Source organism: Nycticebus coucang, chromosome 5, assembly GCF_027406575.1.
Source record: "Nycticebus coucang isolate mNycCou1 chromosome 5, mNycCou1.pri, whole genome shotgun sequence".
NCBI lineage: Eukaryota > Metazoa > Chordata > Mammalia > Primates > Lorisidae > Nycticebus > Nycticebus coucang.
Genome location: NC_069784.1, coordinates 111,450,033 through 111,473,001, shown reverse-complemented (window position 1 = coordinate 111,473,001; position 22,969 = coordinate 111,450,033).

Genomic DNA, 22,969 nt, shown 5'->3' with positions numbered 1-22,969 from the left:
TATGGTATGCGCACACTCAGCTGGCATTTCTGCCAAGAAGCTGAAGTTGGGAACACCGGCAGTTTCAAATATGTGATCTGGATTTCAAAATAAAATTCCTGGTACACGTCAGCGTTCCCCAAAACAGGGGGTGTTAGAGTCACCGTCCTATCTGCTGTGCAGGTTGCTTGATATATATCTGGCTTTAAATTGATGTTCCTAGGTCATTAGAAATTGAGAAGTTTTGTCCTTGATGCATTTGTCCTTGTTCATGTGAAATTATGATTAGAAGCCACCTCTACGCAGCTGCTCTGCAATTTGTATTGCATTGGCTTGTGGAATTTCTTCTAACTGCACTGTTTGGTGGAATAACATTAATATTACAAAAACAGGATCTGTGTTGGTAGTTAAGTGGATGGTATCCTTTTCTTAAAAATTGCTAAAGGCTGTAATTTGCAGGTACTTAGTTATTCCATGTGACATTTAACCTTAGCCTGTATTTCCCCCCCACCTTAGGAAAATATTTTATATAAGCCAAAAGAAAAATATGAAAAAATAAATAAATAAAATCCAAAACACACCTACAGAATAAATGGCAACATTCTTTCTGCTGCTGCTATAGTTCTAGGAAAAAATAAAAAAACACCATGGCTCCCTACTTCTGTCTGAAATTATGTCAAGTTATGAAAAGAAAATATATAGTTATTGGTGTTTTGTTTTTGTTTTCTTTTTCCAAAAATAACAAAGGCTTCATAGGTACAGCTGAGCTACATGTTCTTTTCCAAAAATTTTATGCAATAGGATTTTCCTAGGGGGTCATATGACAATTCTAAATATGACTAACACAGCCAAGAAAAAAAGGATGCTGTTTTGGCTGGTACACATAGGTATTCGTTTGCAGTCTTGCAAGCTAACTGAATATCCATAGACCCTGGCTAGAGTCCAGACGATGGCTTTGATGCTGTGTCTGGTTCAAACTGGTTTGGTTGCTGGAGTTAGAAGTATTAATGGGGAGCAGTAAACAAATCCTCTGACTGCCCTTTCCTCTGAGCATCGCTTCATAGGACAAAATTGTGAAAGAAGGATCCAGAATGACAAGAAGACCAGATTATGCCTCAGGAAAAAAAAAAAGAGAGATCAATCGTAACTCTGTAGGGTGACTCCAGGATAAAGGTGACCACACATGTGTGCCATGAAGTGGATTGTGTTCTAGTTTTGCAGTTTCTAGGATTTTAAACGTTAGCATAGTCCATACAGAGTAAGCCATTTTCCATTGTTGTTTTCACCTTCTAACATGTCATTTGGTACACTAGAAATAGTAAATATTAGGTTGTTCTTTCTTTATTTATTTGCTTATTTTGCTCTCTTCCCAAAGGTAAGTGCCAGGAAGCTTTTGTTTGCTATATATATTCCTCTGGCCCTAAGCCTAGACCAGTGCCAGGCACAGGTTCAGTAAATGTCTGTTGAACTAGTAATAAGTAACCTCTTTCAGTCCTGTGTCCTATGAACCTGGTTGATAATATGCCTATAGCTCCTGAAATTACATTATTCCATATTCATTAAACACTTAGCCTTATGCTCAGAAGGGATGTTATTGTTGTGCTCAGGATTAAATGAGACAGTGTACGCAGAAGTATGCGTGTATATATTTCTGGCCACATGTATTATTATCATTCTTACTATTGCATGTCTTTCTTAGGGGTGAAGTCTTCATAAGGAAAACTCCTGAAATTTGAAGTATTTGAAAAAAAGGAGAGAATTACCTGTCAACAAAATGTAGTAATAAATCATAAGAAAAAAATGAAGGAAGGAATACATCCAGAAATAAAGGATACCTTAAAAGATAATAAGATACTAACTTGGGTATGCTGAACTTGAAGTTTAACTGCTGAAATGTGATTGAAGTTGAGTTGTGGGAGGAGATAGATAACTCGTACCTAAAACTTCTCATAAATAAGCATACATACAATTAGAATGTCTTATTTTATTTTCTCAGAAAATTTCCAGTAGTTGAATTTGGGTCTCCCTGGGATGTTGGGCACTTCAGAGGAACGGTACACATCGGTGCCTGTGCCTCGAAATAGCCTGAGTTGACTGAGGCTCACAGTGGCTTTTATACCCTGAAGACCAGGAGGCGTGGTTCAGAAGGATCCCTTGCCTGCCTCTCATAGCCTGATAAGGCAATGAAAGGCAGCCTGCCTCTGGCCTGGTTATTTTAGTCTCTTAATGCTCCCTGGCCTCTGCGCTTCTCCTTGTCCATAATTCTGTGTGGCTAGTTGTAATCAAACCCTACCTTGGAAATGTCAAGCCTGAGCTAGAAGACTGCAGTTATTCCAACAGCTGCCACTCTGGGCTCTCCTGCTGTGTCACACCATGAGGCCTGGGGTGGACATGAAATTGAATTACCAGAGTGCTTTCCATCAAACAGATACTGTACTGCCTAATACAGGCATAAACAAACAGTATGGTTACCTGCTGCGGTCAATCATTTTAAATAAGAAGGAAGTAAATATTCACTTGCCTAGTTGAGTCTGAAAAAGAGACAACAAATAAAAGAACACTTGTCCTGAGGCAGCGTCTCTGGCTCAAAGGAGTAGGGCACTGGCCCCCTATGCCGGAGGTGGCAGGTTCAAACCCAGCCTCAGGCCAAAAACTGCAAAATAAATAAATAAAATAAAATAAATAATAATAAAAAAAAAGAACACTTGTCCTTGCTTGTCCTCAGTGACGGGGCAGAAATACCACACATCTTGCAGCATGTGCTGATTCACATCATTATACCGACCCTCCACATTTGTAGTCTGGATTGATTGATGCTAATTTAAGAAATGATCTGGATCATGTAACACAGAATATGCTCCTTCCACCAGTGGAAGCAACAACCCTTGATGCCTCATCCATCTGACACAAATGCCTCCTTGAGAAATTCCGAGATCTCAGCCCACTCTAGTCGCAAATCTCCAAGCCCCATTACACAACACCCTCCTGACGCCACATATTTGGAGGGCGAATTCAAACAATATTTTGAGAAACAAAGTTCAACGTGCTATGTTCCAGTGGTTCCCATTCCTGCTTCTGCCAGGAAAATTTACAAATTGCTCTGGAATGGTTGTTTTCTCACCTTCTTGAGCCTCATGAAGAGCTCAAAGGCAAAGGATATTTTCTGTGACATTTCAGATGTTCAGAAGACTCATAAAACCTGGTCATCCCAGACCCACTAATCTGGTATTTTAAACCTAAAAAAAAAACAAAAATATTTCGAATTCCTCCCAGAGAGAACTTTAAGCTGTGGCGACTTTCCAGTCTCACTACCCTCTGTTTCACTCCCACATCAGAATAATCTTTAGAAGGATAAGGAACAGCTGCCAATAGAGCTCTATTTACCAAGCGCCTACTGCACGTCAGACCCTGGATCAGGACCCAGCCAGCATTTGGAAGTCTCAATCCCTGCAGATAACGTTCAGTACCTTACAGGCAAGAAACTAAAGGTCAGGAAAAGTAGGTAGTTTACTTAAAGCAACAAGAGCAAGACAGAAAACCGTGAAGTCAGGTCTGCCAAATTTATGTGTGTGCATGTGTGCACGCGTATGTGGTTTGTCATTCAAAGATACTAGATTCCTATTTGGTCCAGATTCTCTTTTTTTTTTTTTTTTTTGTAGAGACAGAGTCTCACTTTACTGCCCTCAGTAGAGTGCCGTGGCGTCACACAGCTCACAGCAACCTCCAGCTCTTGGGCTTATGTGATTCTCTTGCCTCAGCCTCCCGAGCAGCTGGGACTACAGGCGCCCGCCACAACGCCCAGCTATTTTTTTTTGTTGCACTTCAGCCGGGGCTGGGTTTGAACCCACCACCCTCGGTATATGGGGCCGGCGCCCTACTCACTGAGCCACAGGTGCCGCCCAAAGGGACTTGGCAGATGTGATTAAGTTAAGGATCTTTCTTTTTTTTTTTTTTTTTTTTTTTTTGGTTTTTGGCCGGGGCTGGGTTTGAACCCGCCACCTCCAGCATATGGGACCGGCGCCCTACCCCTTGAGCCACAGGCGCTGTCCTGGTCCAGATTCTCTACCTGCTAGTTATTTGATCACACACAAGTTAGTCAACTTTTTTTTTTCTTTTTTTTTTTTTATTGTTGGGGATTCATTGAGGGTACAATAAGCCAGTTACACTGATTACAATTGTTAGGTAAAGTCCCTCTTGCAATCATGTCTTGCTCCCATAAAGTGTGACACACACTAAGGCCCCACCCCCCTCCCTCTATCCCTCTTTCTGCTTCCCCCCCATGACCTTAATTGTCATTAATTGTCCTCATATCAAGATTGAGTACATAGGATTCATGCTTCTCCATTCTTGTGATGCTTTACTAAGAATAATGTCTTCCACTTCCATCCAGGTTAATACGAAGGATGTAAAGTCTCCATTTTTTTTAATGGCTGAATAGTATTCCATGGTATACATATACCACAGCTTGTTAATCCATTCCTGGGTTGGTGGGCATTTAGGCTGTTTCCACATTTTGGCGATTGTAAATTGAGCTGCAATAAACAGTCTAGTACAAGTGTCCTTATGATAAAAGGATTTCTTTCCTTCTGGGTAGATGCCCAGTAATGGGATTGCAGGATCAAATGGGAGGTCTAGGTTGAGTGCTTTGAGGTTTCTCCATACTTCCTTCCAGAAAGGTTGTACTAGTTTGCAGTCCCACCAGCAGTGTAAAAGTGTTCCCCTCTCTCCACATCCACGCCAGCATCTGCAGTTTTGAGATTTTGTGATGTGGGCCATTCTCACTGGGGTTAGATGATATCTCAGGGTTGTTTTGATTTGCATTTCTCTAATATATAGAGATGATGAACATTTTTTCATGTGTTTGTTAGCCATTCGTCTGTCGTCTTTAGAGAAAGTTCTATTCAGGTCTCTTGCCCATTGATATAAGGGATTGTTGGCTTTTTTCATGTGGATTAATTTGAGTTCTCTATAGATCCTGGTTATCAAGCTTTTGTCTGATTGAAAATATGCAAATATCCTTTCCCATTGTGTGGGTTGTCTCTTTGCTTTGGTTATTGTCTCCTTAGCTGTACAGAAGCTTTTCAGTTTAATGAAGTCCCATTTGTTTATTTTTCTTGTTGTTGCAATTGCCATGGCAGTCCTCTTCATGAAGTCTTCCCCCAGGCCAATATCTTCCAGTGTTTTGCCTATGCTTTCTTTGAGGATTGTTATTGTTTCATGCCTTAAATTTAAGTCCTTTATCCATCTTGAATCAATTTTTGTGAGTGGGGAAAGGTGTGGGTCCAGTTTCAGTCTTTTACATGTAGACATCCAGTTCTCCCAACACCATTTGTTGAATAGGGAGTTTTTCCCCCAAGGTAAGTTCTTGTTTGGTTTATCGAAGATTAGGTGGTTGTAAGATGTTAGTTTCATTTCTTGGTGTTCAATTCGATTCCAAGTGTCTATGTCTCTGTTTTTGTGCCAGTACCATGCTGTCTTGAGCACTATGGCTTTGTAGTACAGACTAAAATCTGGTATGCTGATGCCCCCAGCTTTATTTTTGTTACTAAGAACTGCCTTAGCTATACGGGGTTTTTTCTGGTTCCATACAAAAAGCAGAATCATTTTTTCCAAATCTTGAAAGTACGATGTAGGTACTTTGATAGGAATGGCATTGAATAGGTAGATTGCTTTGGGAAGTATAGACATTTTAACAATGTTGATTCTTCCCATCCATGAGCATGGTATGTTCTTCCATTTGTTAATATCCCCTGCTATTTCCTTTCTGAGGAGTTCATAGTTCTCTTTATAGATGTCCTTCACCTCCTTTGTTAGGTATATTCCTAGGTATTTCATTTTCTTTGAAACTATGGTGAAGGGAGTTGTGTCCTTAATTAGCTTCTCATCTTGACTGTTATTGGTGTATACAAAGGCTACTGACTTGTGGACATTGATTTTATATCCTGAAACATTACTGTATTTTTTGATGACTTCTAGGAGTCTTGTGGTTGAGTCTTTGGGGTTCTCTAAGTATAAGATCATGTCGTCAGCAAAGAGGGAGAGTTTGACCTCCTCTGCTCCCATTTGGATTCCCTTTATTTCCTTGTCTTGCCTAATTGTATTGGCTAGAACTTCCAGCACTACGTTGAATAGTAAAGGTGACAGAGGACAACCTTGTCTGGTTCCAGTTCTAAGAGGAAAAGCTTTGAGTTTTACTCCATTCAGTAAAATATTGGCTGTGGGTTTGTCATAGATAGCTTCAATCAGTTTTAGAAATGTGCCACCTATGCCTATACTCTTCAGTGTTCTAATTAGAAAAGGATGCTGGATTTTATCAAATGCTTTTTCTGCATCTATTGAGAGGATCATGTGATCTTTATTTTTGCCTCTGTTAATATGGTGGATAACGTTTATGGACTTGCGTATGTTAAACCAGCCTTGCATCCCTGGGATGAAGCCTACTTGATCATGATGAATGACTTTTTTGATGATAAGCTGTAATCTATTGGCTAGGATTTTGTTGAGAATTTTTCCATCTATATACATGAGTGAGATTGGTCTGAAATTCTCCTTTTTGTTTGGGTCTTTTCCTGGTTTTGGTATCAGGGTGATGTTTGCTTCATAGAATGTGTTGGGGAAGATTCCTTCTTCCTCCGTTTTTTGGAATAATTTCTGCAGTACAGGAATAAGCTCTTCCTTGAAGGTTTGATAGAATTCTGGAGTGAAGCCATCTGGACCAGGGCATTTTTTAGTTGGAAGCTTTTTTATTGTTTCTTTGATCTCAGTGCTTGAAATTGGTCTGTTCAGGAGGTCTATTGCTTCCTGGCTGAGTCTAGGGAGAGGGTGTGATTCCAAATATTGATCCATTTCCTTCACATTGTCAAATTTCTGGGCATAGAGTTTCTGGTAGTATTCAGAGATGATCTCTTGTATCTCTGTGGGATCAGTTGTTATTTCCCCTTTATCGTTTCTGATTGAGGTTACTAGAGATTTTACTTTTCTATTTCTAGTAAGTCTGGCCAATGGTTTATCTATTTTATTTATTTTTTCAAAAAACCAACTCCTTGTTTCATTAATTTTCTGAATGATTCTTTTGTTTTCAATTTCATTGATCTCTGATTTGATTTTGGAGATTTCTTTTCTTCTACTGAGTTTAGGCTTAGATTGTTCTTCTTTTTCCAATTCCATAAGATCTCTTGTGAGACTGTTGATGTGCTCTCTTTCTGTTTTTCGAATGTAGGCATCTAAAGCGATGAATTTTCCTCTCAAAACTGCTTTTGCAGTATCCCACAGGTTTTGGTAGCTTGTGTCTTCATTGTTGTTATGCTCAAGGAAGTTAATGATTTCCTGTTTTATTTCTTCCTGCACCCATCTGTTATTCAACAGAAGACTGTTTAATTTCCATGCCTTTGGGTGGGGTCGAGCATTTTTGTTAGAGTTGAGTTCCACCTTTAGTGCCTTATGGTCTGAAAAGATACAAGGTAAAATTTCAATTCTTTTGATTCTGTTGATATTTGTTTTGTGTCCCAAGATATGATCAATTTTGGAGAATGTTCCATGGGGTGATGAGAAGAATGTATATTCTTTATCTTTGGGATGGAGTGTTCTATATGCGTCTATCAAGCACAGTTGTTCTAGGGTCTCATTTAAATCTCTTATATCTTTGTTTAATTTCTGTTTAGAGGATCTGTCCAGCTCTGTAAGAGGAGTGTTAAAGTCCCCTGTTATGATGGTATTATCAGATATCATATTGCTCAGACTGAGTAAGGTCTGCTTCAAGAATCTGGGAGCATTTAAATTGGGTGCATAAATATTTAGAATTGAAATGTCTTCTTGTTGTAGTTTTCCATTGACCAATATAAAGTGACCATCTTTGTCTTTTTTGACTTTAGTTGCTTTAAATCCACATGTATCTGAAAATAAGATTGCAACTCCTCTTTTCTTCTGAATTCCATTTGCCTGAAAAATTGTCTTCCATCCCTTGACTCGGAGCTTTAATTTGTCTTTTGAAGCCAGGTGTGTTTCTTGCAGACAGCAAATGGATGGCTTGTGTTTTTTAATCCAGTCAGCCAATCTATGTCTCTTCAGTGGGGAATTCAAGCCATTAACATTTATTGAGATAATTGATAAGTGTGGTAGTATTCTATTTGTCTTATTTGGTGAGAGTCCATTGCTTAGTTTTATCTTTTGCATCAGTGTGGAGGTTAGGCTCTGTCCTTTGATTTCTGAGTTCTTACTTTGCTGCTGATCCATTGTGGTGGTCAGTGTGCAGAACAGGTTGAAGTATTTCCTGTAGAGCTGGTCTTGTTGTGGCGAATTTCCTCAATGTTTGTATATCCATAAATGATTTGATTTCTCCATCAATTTTGAAGCTTAGCTTAGCAGGGTACAGAATTCTGGGCTGAAAATTGTTCTGTTTAAGTAGATTAAAGGTAGATGACCATTGTCTTCTTGCTTGGAAAGTTTCATTAGAGAAGTCTGCGGTCACTCTGATGGATTTGCCCCTGTAGGTCAACTGGCGCTTACTCCTGGCAGCTTGCAGAATCTTTTCTTTTGTCTTGACTTTGGACAGGTTCATCACAATGTGTCTTGGAGAAGCTCGGTTAGAGTTGAGGCGACCTGGGGTCCGATATCCCTCTGAAAGCAGTGTGTCAGAATCTTTGGTGATGTTTGGGAAATTTTCTTTTATAATATTCTCTAGTATGGCTTCCATTCCTCTGGGGCATTCTTCTTCCCCTTCTGGAATTCCTATAACTCTTATGTTGGAACGCTTCATAAAGTCCCATAATTCTGACAGTGAACGTTCTGCTTTCTCTCTCTTCTTTTCTGCCTCTTTTACTGTCTGAGTTATCTCAAGAACTTTGTCTTCTACCTCTGAAATTCTTTCTTCTGCATGGTCTAACCTGTTGCTGATACTTTCCATTGCATCTTTAAGTTCCCTGATTGACTGTTTCATTTCCTTCAGCTCTGCTATATCCTTTTTATATTCTTCATATCGTTCATCTCTTATTTGATTCTGTTTTTGGATTTCCTTTTGGTTATTTTCCACTTTATTAGCAGTTTCCTTCATTGTTTCCATCATTTCTTTCATTGTTTTCAACATGTGTATTCTAAATTCCCTTTCTGTCATTCCTAACATTTCTGTATAGGTGGAATCCTCTGCAGTAGCTACCTCATGGTCCCTTGGCGGGGTCGTTCTGGATTGGTTCTTCATGTTGCCTGGAGTTTTCTGCTGATTCTTCCTCATGAGTGATTTCTTTTAGCTGTTTCCTTGCCCTAATTTTCCTTTCACTTCCTCTTGCTCTTTAAGATCTTGTGCCTGTGGACTAAGGGTTACAGGACCAGAAGGGTGAGAAGATTGAAGAGCAAAAAAGGGATGAAAGAAAGGAGGACCGAGTGATAAGAAAAAAAAAAAAAAAGAAAGATAGAGAAAGGAGAGGGGGTGGGGATAAGGAATATTGACAAGAAGAAGAGAGGCACAGAAAGAGGGAGACAGGGCAATATAGGTGTACAGTAGGGTACTTTGACACAACCTTAAAAAACCCCACCTTCTGGGGGTGCCCCAGTTGGGTGGTTCCCTTGAGGTCAGCAGCTCTTTGCTAACCTGATCAGACACAGTACCCCACCTCCACCAAGTAGAGAGGAAAGACAAAAATGCTATAAATCAAACCAAAATAAGCAAACAGAAAATTTTACGGGGATACAATGGGGTGAAAAACCAAATGATAGCGGTAGAAACACTAGCAAAAATGAAGTTGTAGTTATTAAAAAAGGTAGCAATGGGAAATTATAATTAAACTAGAAAAATTGAGAAAGAAAAAGGGATCTCTATGGAAAAGATTGAAATTAAAAAACAAAAGAACATCAACAACGTCAAAATAAACAAACAAAAAAAAAAAAAGAAAAAAATACACAACCAAAAACAAAGCAGTTTGTATATGTTATTGAATATTGTCTGGGCAACACGTGGTCTTCTGGGGTATGAGATGTTAATCACAGTTCAGATATGACTGGAGGCAGCTGATTTCTCAAACCCCAGCAGGTAGACACCCTAAGTCTCTCTTCAGCCCACTTAAAAGGCACTTTGAACTAGTAAACTTGCTGAGCAGAAGCTTTCCCAGCTTTCTTGCTGGAATCACTGCTGAAGTGGCTATCCACTTACCCAGGGTGCCAAAACCGGTCTCACTCTGCCCCTGAGGGTTAGGGCTGCAAGGTGGCTCAGACCCCACCCTTAGGCTACTTGGTTGCTGGGTTACCAGCTCCCACCCTTCTAGCTCTGCGACCCTGAGGGCGGAGCTTGCCGGGGCAGATCACTGACAATGGATCCGTGTGACCCACCGCCAAACACTATTAGCTCCGTCTGGCTCAGCGGCTCAGACTGGGGCCCTAGACAAAGGCCAAAGTTCTCCGCACTCCCGCTCAGGCCTTCCCCAGGGCAGTTCAACTCAGTGCCAAGTCCAAGGACATCAAAACAGTTCACAGGTAAGGCCTTTCTGGTTTGCAGTCTCGCTGCTACTGAACTTACAGTTGTGGGCGGGTTTAGACGGATTGAACACACGCGACCACTTGCCTGTTTTCCACTGTTTTAGTCCTCCTCTTGGGGTCCAGAAGTCTCTCGCTGACTCCCTGTAGCCTCATAGGAGTGATGATAGGCAGTTCCCACCAGCTAGAGATGCCTGGAGTCCTATCTCCCCCGACTCACGGTGCCCAGATGCAAGGAAGCTGTTACTCGGCTGCCATCTTGCTCCGCCTCCCTAGTCAACTTTTTAAAAGGTGATTTTCTTTGACTGAAATGTGGGAATAGCAATTCTTATTCCTTGTACTTTATAGGATTATTAAAGACATAGGATGAGAAAACGTATGTGGTGGGGTGTTTTTATAAGCAGCAAAACACTTTCAGAATTGTTAAAATGAGGTTTTGCTACCCATTATAGAAAATCCCAAAATGATTGTGGCCTACACAACAAAGAAATCTATTTCCCTCTCACATGAAAGGTGACCTGACGTAGGCAGTCTGGAGAAAGCCCGCAGATCCCCAGTACGGGGTCCCCAGGACCCAGGTGACCTGCTGCCCTCTTCCTCAGCATGTCGCCTCCTGGACCAGGTGGTCCCAGAAATATGGTCCATAAGAGAAAAGGCCAAAAGAAGAATGCACTCCCCAGCAGTTGTACACACTGGCTCTACAGTTTCCATTTTCCCATAGTCTTAGGCTGTCTTCTAAAGCACATGGAGACATATAAATTGTGCTCAGATGTCAGGATTAATAAGGCTTTCAATGCAATGTATCATTTTCCCCTTGGAGAGCATAAGCTATACTTTTGGGTATAAAATATGCTCAAAAATATTTCTGAGAGAAAATATATTACATATACTATAAATATATATAAATATCAGGTATTACCACCATTTCACAGGTGGCAAAGTGCAACGAAGAGTAATTATGGAGCTTATTTTAAGTCACACAGAAGATGAAAAAATTACAACAAAGACATTTGATAGTCATACCTTCTACACATTTTTTTGCACAAAACAGCCACACAGAAAGCATAAAATTCACCTAATCAGCCAAATGTTAGCAGAAGCATCCAAACACTCTGAAAACTGACTTAAGTTCAGCCCTGTGTAAACACAACTGAAGAAAAGCGTTCCTCTTAATCAACTAGAACGCTGTGACCCCAATCTACACGTGAAAAACTGGAGGCAGCATATGCTAGCTATTTGCTCACTCACGTCTGTCTTTCATTTTCATTTTAAGAACAACACCAAATGTGTAGCCTCTGACTGCTGACTGGTGCAACCCTCCGTGCTTCCCCATTGGTACTGGCACTGGTATGACAGAACGCGTCCTCACGAGTCTGAGATATATGTAGGAAGAGCTTTAAAGTTGCACAGTCTACATATTGCTGTCACAAATTATTTTTACTAAAATAGATATGTGATGGTGTAGAGCAAACCATTGTGCACATGAACTCCAGAGGACAGTGGATACTATGCCATACCTCCTAGACAGCCAATGGTCACCTCACTCCTCTCCCATTGAAATGTCTTCAAAGTGACTTGCAGCCTCTGCGTGGCTTTCTCCCAGGCCTCATTCAGGCCTCCCGGACACTGATTGCCCTGAGTGAGAAGCCACACCACCCATCACCCGTCCCTCCCTCCCTGTTTTCATTTTCCTCTGGCCACGTATCACCACCTGCTGCTTACCATATATGTGTCTCTTCCTTTATTGTCTGTCCGCAACCAAAACCTGAGTTCCCAGAGGGTAGGACTCTGACTCGTTGGCTGCTGTATCACAGTTTCTTAGAACAGGGCACAGCTGGCTCGGTGCCTGTGGCTCAAGCAGCTAAGGCTCCAGCCACATACACCTGAGCTGGCGGTTCAAATCCTGCCTGGCCCGCCAAACAACAATGACGGCTGCAACCAAAAAATAGCCAGGTGTTGTGGCGGGTGCCTGTAGTCCCAGCTACTTGGGAGGCAGAGGAAGGATGCCGGGAGCCAAAACATATCACAAAAATGCCCCTTGCTATCTTGATTTTACGAGCAAACTATTCTCAGGAATTCAACCGTAAACAGCAATGGTACTTTCCCCTTGTGTATCTCCTCAAAAATGCACCCCCCGCCTTAGGGTCCTTCTCCTAGTAATTTTCCAGAAACTAGCCCCCTCCCCATCCTGTTAGGAATAGCCCTTAGTTACTTCCTCGTTTGTGTGCTTATAAGCCCAGCTGAAAAATAAACTCTTCGGAGCTTGATCAGACTCTTGACTTGCTCTCATTCTTTCGTGTCTCTTGTCCCCTCATTCGACTGACCCCTTTGTTTCCCAGGTCCCCGTTGAATTCCCCACGGGCCGGGGCAGAAGGAGACTCGCTTGAGCCCAGGAGTTGGAGGTTGCTGTGAGCTATGATGCCACAGCACTCTACCGAGGGCAACAGCTTGAGGCTTTGTCTCAAAAAAAATAAAAAAAAGAACAGGGCCCAGCGTATTTGTAGAATAAAAAAAGAATGAATATTGACAAGTTTAGGCACTATGATAGACCAGAAATAAATAATTGGTTTGGCCAGGTGATCCCATACTATGTCCCTTAAATCACACAATTGACATCTCTGACTGAGCTCATGAGAGACTTCAGCTGGATCTTAATAAATCTTATAGAACACTTGCTTCTCTTCATCGTAATGAAGAATGTCAACAAAGTCAGTCATCTCCTTCAAGGCCTCCGACTGGTTTCCATTATGGTTGCTGCCTTTGCAATATTTCTTGGAGCGACTAGTAACAACCTCCATATAAACTCGCAGAAAGTAGCGAATGCCATACACATTCATATTTATTCATTTATTCATTCAATTATTCAAGAAATATTTTTTGAGTTCTTATTATGATCTGGGGAGTAAGACCCTGAGGAGATAGCAGAAAGCGGACAGTCCCTGCCTTCACGGAGCTTACATTCTAATGGAGAGAGGGAACAACAAATAAATAAGTGAATTCATTTATATTTTGAAGGATAAGAAATTCTATGACAAAAAAAAAAAAAATCAGGAGCTGGGTGGAGTGACCTAGGGAGATTAGGGAAGGCAGACCTCTGAATAAGTAAGGGAGTTAGGTCCTGCAGGATGCTGGGGAATGTGTGTCTTGCTGGAGGGGCTATCTGCAGGCTGGACCACCCCCTGAGAAGGCCCTGAGGCCAGGAGATTCCTGGGAGCAGAGAGTCAGATCCTTGGGGACAGTGGGGACCTGGGGCCAGTGTCTGAGGAGGCAGTGAGGAAAGAAGGGTGCAGCTGCTTTAAAGTCAGAGATAGACAGCAGGAGCACAGCCATGTTGAGGCCTTGTGGGCTGCTGTCAGAGTCTGCTTTCCTCAGAGTGAGGTGTGTTCCGGGGGAAGAAGCCGCAGAGTCAGACGGACTGTGAAAGACAACTCTGCTAGCTGTGTGAGCGACAGGCTCTGGGGATCAGTGACGCCACCGTGGAGAGAAAGAGTGAGGTCACAGATGGGCCTGAGCAACTCCTTGGGCCGAGTTCCCACGCAATATCATCCCCCAATATCATCACCTTGGGGGTTTCAACATATGATTTTGGGGGATCAGTTTCCTTGAAAGGAGGAAATAGGAGGAGTTTGGGGATTGGGGAAGTGGGATTTAGGACACCAGGCATAAATGACAGAAGATATTGTGCCCACTTCAGCAGCAGAGGAATGTGGCAGCATTCAGAGCTGCTGCAGGAGAGCCAGAGAGGCGGCCTGGGAGGCCCTGCAGACAGCAGCGCAGCGGGGCAGCCCCAGACGCCTGCACTGCGCTTCCCCTGCCAGAGATGACCCAAGTCCAGGCTGACACCGGACACCACACGCAGGAACTGTTGCTGGAGGCCGCAGTCGTCACTGTCACCTTCCTAGAAATAATATAAATAAATAAAGGATTCCAAATGGTTCCTGTTTTTCACTTCCCTTTTCCAAAGCAGGGCACCTGAGTGGCAGAGCCTGGTCCCAGGTGGCAGGAGAGCCAGGCTCACCAGGGCTCTACTTCCAGCTCCGGGACCGAGAGCATAAGCCCCCACAGCTATTCAGAGGTGCTCTCCCCACCAGCAACCATGCAAACCTTCCGAGATACTATCACTGCTTTGCTCATTACTAAATACTCTGTCAAAAATTTGGGGGGACTTTTTGGAAAGGGATGTGATTTCTTTTTCTCTTTGTCCAGCTCCAGATTGTGCTTCTTGTAAAATATGTGTCCAGCCTTGCTCCAGACAGGGCAGAGATCACGGTAGTGAAAACTATTTCCTTATTTGAGGAATAATTCTGGGAGGAAAAGACAAAGACATTTGAAACCTGGAGACAAAAACTTTGAGAGAAAAATTAATCAGAGTCTTGAAGCATAGGAGGGAATATACACCAACGAAATGATAACTGCAGAAGCAAAATTGTTTAGGTTGACATTAAAAAATTGGAAATTTGGGGTGGTACCTGTGGCTCAGCGGGTAGGGCGCCAGCCCCATATACGGAGGGTGGAGGGTTCAAACCCATCCCGGCCAAACTGCAACAAAAAATAGCCAGGTGTTGTGGTGGGCGCCTATAGTCCCAGCTACTTGGGAGACTGAGGCAAGAGAACTGCCTAAGCCCAGGAGTTGGAGGTTGCTATGAGCTGTGATGCCACAGCACTCTACCCAGGACGATAAAATGAGACTGTCTCTAAAAAAAAAAAAACAAAATTGGAAAATCTGGGTCTAGAATCCCTTAAAAAATGATCATCATCACTAAATGTTAATAAGAACTTATTAACTATTGATTGATTGAGAGGTTAGCAGTTGCAATGAACCCAATGTTTATATGATCCCCCAAATTCATATGTCGAAACCCCCAAGGTGATGATATTGGGAGGTGGGGATCTTTGGAAGGTGATTAGGTCATGAAGGTAGATTCCACAAGTCTGTACTGATGCCCTTGTGAAAGAGACCCAGAGAAACACCTACCCCTTCTGCCACGCCAGGACACAGGGAGATGGTGCCATCCATGAGGAAGCAGCCTTCACCAGATACTGAATCTGCCACCATCTTGGTCTTAGCCGTCCCAGTCTCTAAAACTCTGAGAAATACATTTCTGTTTTTTATAAGCTACCCTGTTTCGATGTTTTGTGACAGAATCCTGAATGAATTAAGGATATTTTAGGCCTTTCTATACTCCATTTTAAAATTATACACCTGTAAAAAAATTTGTGTTATTTTGATATCAAATGTTGTTATTAGCCTGATTCTTTTCTTCTATTATTGACTGCTACATACATACATAATGCTAATATGCATATATTTACTATAAATACTCATAGTTTCCTTTTATTTCTTTATTTTTTAAATATTTATTTATTTATTGAGACAGAGTCTCACTTCGTTGCCTTTGGGAGAATGCTGTGACATCATAGCTCACACTCTTGCTCAGGCTGGTCTCAAACTCGTAAGCTCAAGTGATCCACCCTCCTCAGCCTCCCAGAGTGCTAGGATTACAGGCGTGCACCACCACATGCAACCCATAGTTTCCTTTTAAATTAAAAAACCCTGTAGAGGCCAAGCGAGGTGGCTTATGCTTGTGATCCTACCACTCTGGGAGGCCAAGGTAGAATAATTGCCCAAGCTCAGGAGTTCAGAGGCCAGCCTGAGCAAGAGCAAGACCCTATCTTTACTTTAAAAAAAAGAAAATAGAAAACTTAGGTTGGCATTGTGGCACACACCTGTTGCTTCCAGCTACCTGGGAGGCTGCGGCAGAAGGATCACTTGAACTCAGGAGTTTGAGATTGCTGTGAACTAAGCTGGCCACACAGTACTCTAGCCTGGGCCACAAAGTGAGACTCAAAATAACTAACTAACTAAATAACTGACAGAACTAAAATTTCATAGCATGAGCAATCGCATGGAAATGCAATAGTCAATGTTAAGACTTATTTGGGCTCTCTGGAAGGCGTGTCGTGTCATGTCATTCATGTTTCTGTCTTGGTGTTCGCCCTGCTCATTTTGCAGAGAACACCGAGAGAGAAGTAATTTACCCAAAGCCTGCAGCTGGCAAAGGGAGAAAGCAGAAGAGCCCAGAGATTCCGACTAGCTTCCCAAGCCCAGGGGAGCCCATGGCTCTTCACTGCTTCCCTAATTCAAATAATTTCGACCCTGGGCATACTACTGAGATGTTCCCAAAGAAATTTGACTTATTTCTCCTTTCGTGTATGTAGTGAAAGATAAAGCTTCGAAACTCACAATTATTTAAAACTAGTATCTGGGAATTTTAGTACTAGATTTTCTGATTTATGATAATACATATATAAATTTTGTCACCAGTACTTGGTATTGATGGCATGATTACTAATGAGCAGGTTGAGTTTTCCATATATCATAGATAACTAGAGTACACTGGCTAATTGGATTTCCTGGCTATAACCATGATAAGTAGAAAACTTTTCATCTATTACTAAAATACTTCTGAAATATATTACTACATGTTTTAATAGTAGAATAACAATGGGATCTTCTTTTGTTGAAAGAATTTCTTATGGAATCATTACAACTATTATTGTCTAAAAATGATTAGTTGAATTTATATTGAAATTACTCTATCTTAGATATGTCTTTTTTTTACAGACAAAGTCTCACCTTATCGCCCTTGGTAGAGTGCTGTGGCATCACAGCTCACAGCAACCTCCAGCTCTCAGGCTTAGACGATTCTCTTGCCTCAGCCTCCCAAGTAGCTGGGACTACAGGCACCCACCACAACGCCCAGCTATTTTTTGTCGCCTTTTGGCTGGAGCCGGGTTCGAACCCGCCACCCTCAGTATATGGGGCTGGCGCTCTACCCACTGAACCACAGGCACTACCCTCTTAGATATGACTTTTTTATACTAAGTCATTAATATGGATTTGTTTCAGGTAAACTTTTGCATATTTTCTTAAAAAAATAATAGAATTTTCTGGCTTACTAGATTCCAGTTACTAAGATTTGTCTGTATACTAATGTTTTGAAGAATTCCATGAATGCATAATTTGTGGGTTTGAGGAAAAGCTCTACAATGAACAACACTAAACTGAAGCACTGTTTGTAAAAAGGAAGATGCTGGGCTTTTACACATTCCTGATACAGCAGAAGCTCCTCTCCCAACTTCTGCCCAGATATTTCCTTGGGGGACTGATTTTGTGTTCCCCTTATTCCTCACCCACCCACCCCCTTTTACGTCCTTTTTAAAGACTATTCATGAGATGGGGAGGGAGATGGAAAGAGAGAGAGATTGTGGGGCCTAATCGAATTTCTCAACTAGTATAGAAATGCTTTGAAAGCATTCCTGACAGACAACAATCCACTCGGCACATTACTCCTTTCATTAGAGGGAACTCCTTGTGTCACTGGATATTTGTTCCTTTGTCAGACAATTCGAATGACTCTAATCCTTCTGCCACCCAAACAGTCAATGATTGATACCAGTTATGGCACCCAGAGCAATTCAGATTATGAGCTCTCATTCTGCTCCAAACAGACTTCCTGGGTCTCTTCTACCTAAGAACTTTTCTCATCCAGCTAGCAGATTAATGACAATGATAAAGCCAGAGGCTGTACAAGTCTCTTTATAACCTCTGGACAATACTCCTGGAAAGCATTGCTTTGTCTTACGTGATAAAGCCTCTGATACTAAATTTATATTTAACACAGATGGAAGTAGTGCCCCTTCCGTTATGGAAGTGCACAGTAAGAATGGATTATTCTCAGGTGCCCACATCCAGTGAAACTAAACTAGAAGCCACGCAAAACTTTTTGAATGAACGACATTCCATTTCTCCTTGTAGGATGCTTAGCAGAGGCTTCAGCTTACAGGATGAATAGATGGAGACCAAATGACACACAAATCACCTACACATATAATCTCCACACACTGAAAGACAGCAGGGTGGCGAGAGCCCACAGTAACAAATAGGTAAAGTTGACATCATTGGGTATCAGAGTGTCTTTAGTTACGAAACATGCCTGAGTCACCTTGGTGATCGTGGTGGAAGTTAGCAAATGTTCACCTCTCTTAAGCTGGGTCTGGTAGAACCCAGCCTGGCTTCAACTTCTGCCAATCCACTGGGTGTTTGCTGTCCTGGGTATTATTAACCAACCGGTTTGATAGGAGTGCTTTGTTTTTGCAATTTGTTTTCCGAGCAAACAGGTTATTTAGGCCATGTGTGGAGAAGGCTGGCAGTTTTTGGAGAAGACAGAGCTCCCTTCCAAGGAAGGATGACTGGTGGTTGCAGTAACTGATGAGAAGCGATTTTCTCGGTGTCCACATGCCAGTGAAGCCAGTGGAGGGCAGGGAAGTCCCCCCTCACGTTGAAGTTAGTGGGGAAGTGTAGCCCATCCAACCAGTCTCTCCCAAGGAAATTCTCAGCCAAACACTTCCTTAACCGCTCTCCTCTCTGTACCCCGGTTAGATGGGGGTGGGGTTGACACTAAAACCTTTCACGTTTATTGGGAAAACATCCAAAATGCTTTATGTGTAGGTCGTAAAATAAGGTAAGAAAACAGATTGCCTTGTGGAAAACATCACCCTTGAATTATCGAATTTAGACGCTAATCCCAGCTTGGCCATCATAAGCTTCTCCGCCTCAGACCTCTGTGTTCTCTCCTGAAAAATGCTGCTGTGAAATGTACATAACTCACATGAAACCCCTAGAATAATGTGTACTGGTTTTCAAAGTCTGTCCCCATCCCCCGCAGTGAGATCGGCATTGCCTGGAAACTTGTTAGGAATGCAAATTGCCAGCCTCCATCAAAGAACAAATGGATCAGAGGGGGGGGCAGAGAGCAGGTGGCAGCAACCTGTTTTTATTTATTTTTTTTTTTGTAGAGACAGAGTCTCACTTTATGGCCCTCAGTAGAGTGCCGTGGCCTCACACAGCTCACAGCAACCTCCAACTCCTGGGCTCAAGCGATTCTCCTGCCTCAGCCTCCCGAGTAGCTGGGACTACAGGCGCCCACCACAACGCCGGGCTATTTTTTGGTTGCAGTTTTTAACAAGCCCCTCAGAGAATTCTGATGCACAAAAAATTTCAAGAAACACTGGCCTGGTATAGGAAAGTCCCTCAATAAATGGTAACTGTTACATCATCTTAGTGTAGTACTTCATAAAATACAAATTTGCTGTTCTCCTCAAAATACCAAATATCATCAACTTTGGTCATTTGCATTCCTGTTGACCAGTAATCCCACTTTGCAGAACTTTCCTAAGGACATAATCAGAAATGTCCAGAAAGATTTATTTGAAACATTAGTCATGCAAGTAAAAATTGGGAAGTTAAAAGTCAAATAATCAAAATGGAATTGGTTTAGTAAATTATGGTGCAGCAATGAAAAACTGTATTATAGATTGTGTTTGTCAAAGCAAGCTCTGAGAATCACCTCCATCAGAATCACCTAGAATGCCTCTTCAAAATGCAGAGCCCAGATTTATGAGTCCCCATCTGAGATTTATGAGTTAGAATCTCGGCAAATGAGAGACTCTAGAATCCTTATTTTTTACATGCTACCAAGTGAGTCTTAAGTACCCAAAAGTTTGAAAATAAATGTTTTAGGTTAGTAGTAAAATGTAAGGTATCCATAGTATATTATTGAGTGGATAAAAGTATAGTTCGAAGCAATACTTACAGTATCTCAATAGCATATACATCATACCCATATCTGTAAAAATACCAGAAATACATATGTTAACATGCCAAATAATCATTTCCAGATGACAAGGTGGCAATTCTGGTGATTATTTATTTTCTTCTGCTCTAAATTCTGCACATTTGCTATAACACATACAACTTTTCCATGAGAAAAACGATGTTACTCCCATAACTACATCATAGTGTATGTGGCATTGAACTATAGAGCAGGGACTTCATATTTTATACCTGAGGTAGAAAATTCTGATGTCAACACATGTGAACAAGAAATGGAGAAAATGAAATAATAAAACTAAGACCCAGAAGAACAGTAAATCAAATATGTGTTTGTGTCTCCAAAGGGATAGCATTTAAGACAGCTTGAGGAGTGAAGGGGTCAAGATAAATCCAGAATTCATCTAGAAACTATTCCTCCCCGCTTTTGCCCAGGGGACACAGAGGAAACGTCAGCCATCCAGTGACTGAGCCCACTACCGACTCTATCCAAATTCCCCAGATGATCACTGAGGACAGAAAGAAAGGAAACCTGGGTGATATTAACCTGGCACAGAAGCTATGCAGCTTCATGGAGTCCTGTTATAATAGGAGAGTTGCCTGTCTTTCAGAGTGCTGTAGGTAGGTTGCTTCCTGAAGTCACTGGAACGGTATAGATTACAGGCAAATGTTGCAGCCAGCCTCCTCACTTCGCCTGTGGAAGACACTGATAAGTATGGGATAGGATACTTAAGCAGGGCTGTGTCCTAGCTTGTAATCACTAGAGAGTCTGTTCTGAGAAAATACTCCCCATGGAAAATGCTCCACCATCCCAACAGACCAAAGTACCAAGTTAGAGTTCATGGCAACTTGCATTTAAAGGATTACTTTCAGCAGGTGTGTGTGCTAATGATCCCTCCTGGGCTCACCTCCAAGCTGGGCGCTAGAGAAAATATAAAAGAGGTGACAAGTGAGGACCAGGGCCAACTGCACAGACATGCCACCGGAGCAGCCCAGGCTCAGAAAGCAGCCCCCATGCTTGAGGCTCAATGCTCTGCAGCTGCCTCATGAAATCCTTAACAATTTTATCTTTGAGTCTATGTTTTGTAAGTGAAGGAGCTTGCCCATCCACTCACACTCCCTGCCACTTCTGCAGGTGGCCAGTCTCCAGCTGCCCTGCCCCCATCCAGTGACTACAGCCACTTGGGCGGCAGGGGCCTGGGCATTGGTGCAGGTTGCCAAAGTGGAGTGCACACACCACATGCATCAAGCCTCGGGGTGGGCCTGGGGGTCCCTGGGAAGGTCTTCACTCCCCCTGCAAATACACCTGTGCCTTAGAGAGCATGATATTAAATAGCAAATAATAAAAACACTATGACAGGTCAAGAGAGAAACAGAGGAAGAAATCTTTTTTCTCCCTGCTTTTTGAACAAAGGACCTTTGGGGAGGTTTGGGGGAATTCTTTTTGGATGGGGGGAATTTCCCTGAACTCTGAAAATTAGGGTGCCAGTTCAGATGCAGACGTGGCATCTGAGGACTCGATGAACACATACGAAAAAAACACAAGGGGAGGGCTTACCAGGACGAGGTTCCTCCCTTGATAATCATTCCCGGTCTGTCTGAGAAAACTAATATACCCCGAAGGGTGTATCCCTGACGGCTTCACAACTATAGAATAAAGTGAGTGATTAAGTCCGGAGTATTTTCTCAGAACAGACTGTCTAGTGATTACAGGCTAGGACACAGCCCTGCTTAATCGTATGCAGTACAATTATCCTAAACACTCTTTGTATATGTACATATACTATATATGAAGCCAGGACTAATTAGAGAAGGTATTGGGAGTGGAGTAGACAAGTTCTTTGGCTTTTTCCTACACAATGTTGGGACGAAAAACCCAATAGTAAAAAACAGCTGAACTCACGCTCCATCCTAGAAATTACCTTTCCAGCAACTTTCTATTGTTCTCATTTTGAAAAAACAGTTAATTTTTTAAACATGGTAGTAATAAATTTTGCTTTTGAAAACGCCCATTAGAACAGGAAAGTACAAGGCATGTACACGCAAATTACAGTGCAAATGTTTATTGGTGCAAAATACATTATATGCGTGTTTATAAAAATCAATTACATTTCATAGCAATTTTCAAATTACTCCAACAGAATTAAAAATCATTTTAGGTTTTTAATAAAAACTCAATTTTATTGCTCAATAAAAGTGAGAAAAATCCGTTGAACTCCTCAGTCCTGCTGAGTTGTCTTGGGGAAAACCAACAAGAGGTTGATAATTACTCACATGTAGAAGAAGGGTATGTGTTTGTGTGAGTGTTTGTGTGAGGGTGTGTGCGTGTGCGCGCGCTTTAAGGAAGTCTCTTCAAGACCTAAATTTTGGCCTGTTTTACCCCAAATTTCATGGGCTTCTTGCCTTTCTCTAACAAGAAAAGTAGCCAGGATCCTCTTACCTGTTTATATGTGTGCCCCATATTACAAAGAAAAGGCTAGGGGTTGAGGTGATGGCTTCAGGAAGCTCTGCTTCCTGTCAGAGTGAAGGTGTATCTTCATGGCTGAGTCTCTCTGAAGGACTGCCTGGATAAGATTTCCGGGAAGTGCTCCCCATAGACCTAGGCAAAGGATGCTCTCACTTGAGCCGCATACCTTAGCTTCAGAGAGAAAATCTGTGATGCTGAGGTGACACTGGCCACCTGGAACAGAAGCACTCCCTCCTAGTCCATGCTTTGGGTACCTTGAACTCTCAAATTTGCCTACTAAATGCTCCAGACTGCTTCTAGAACCTGTGTGGGCTGTTCTTTAAGTGGCCACAGCATAGCTATGATCATATTCCTAGCTGGAGAAAGACTCAAGGGCAGATTTTTGCAGG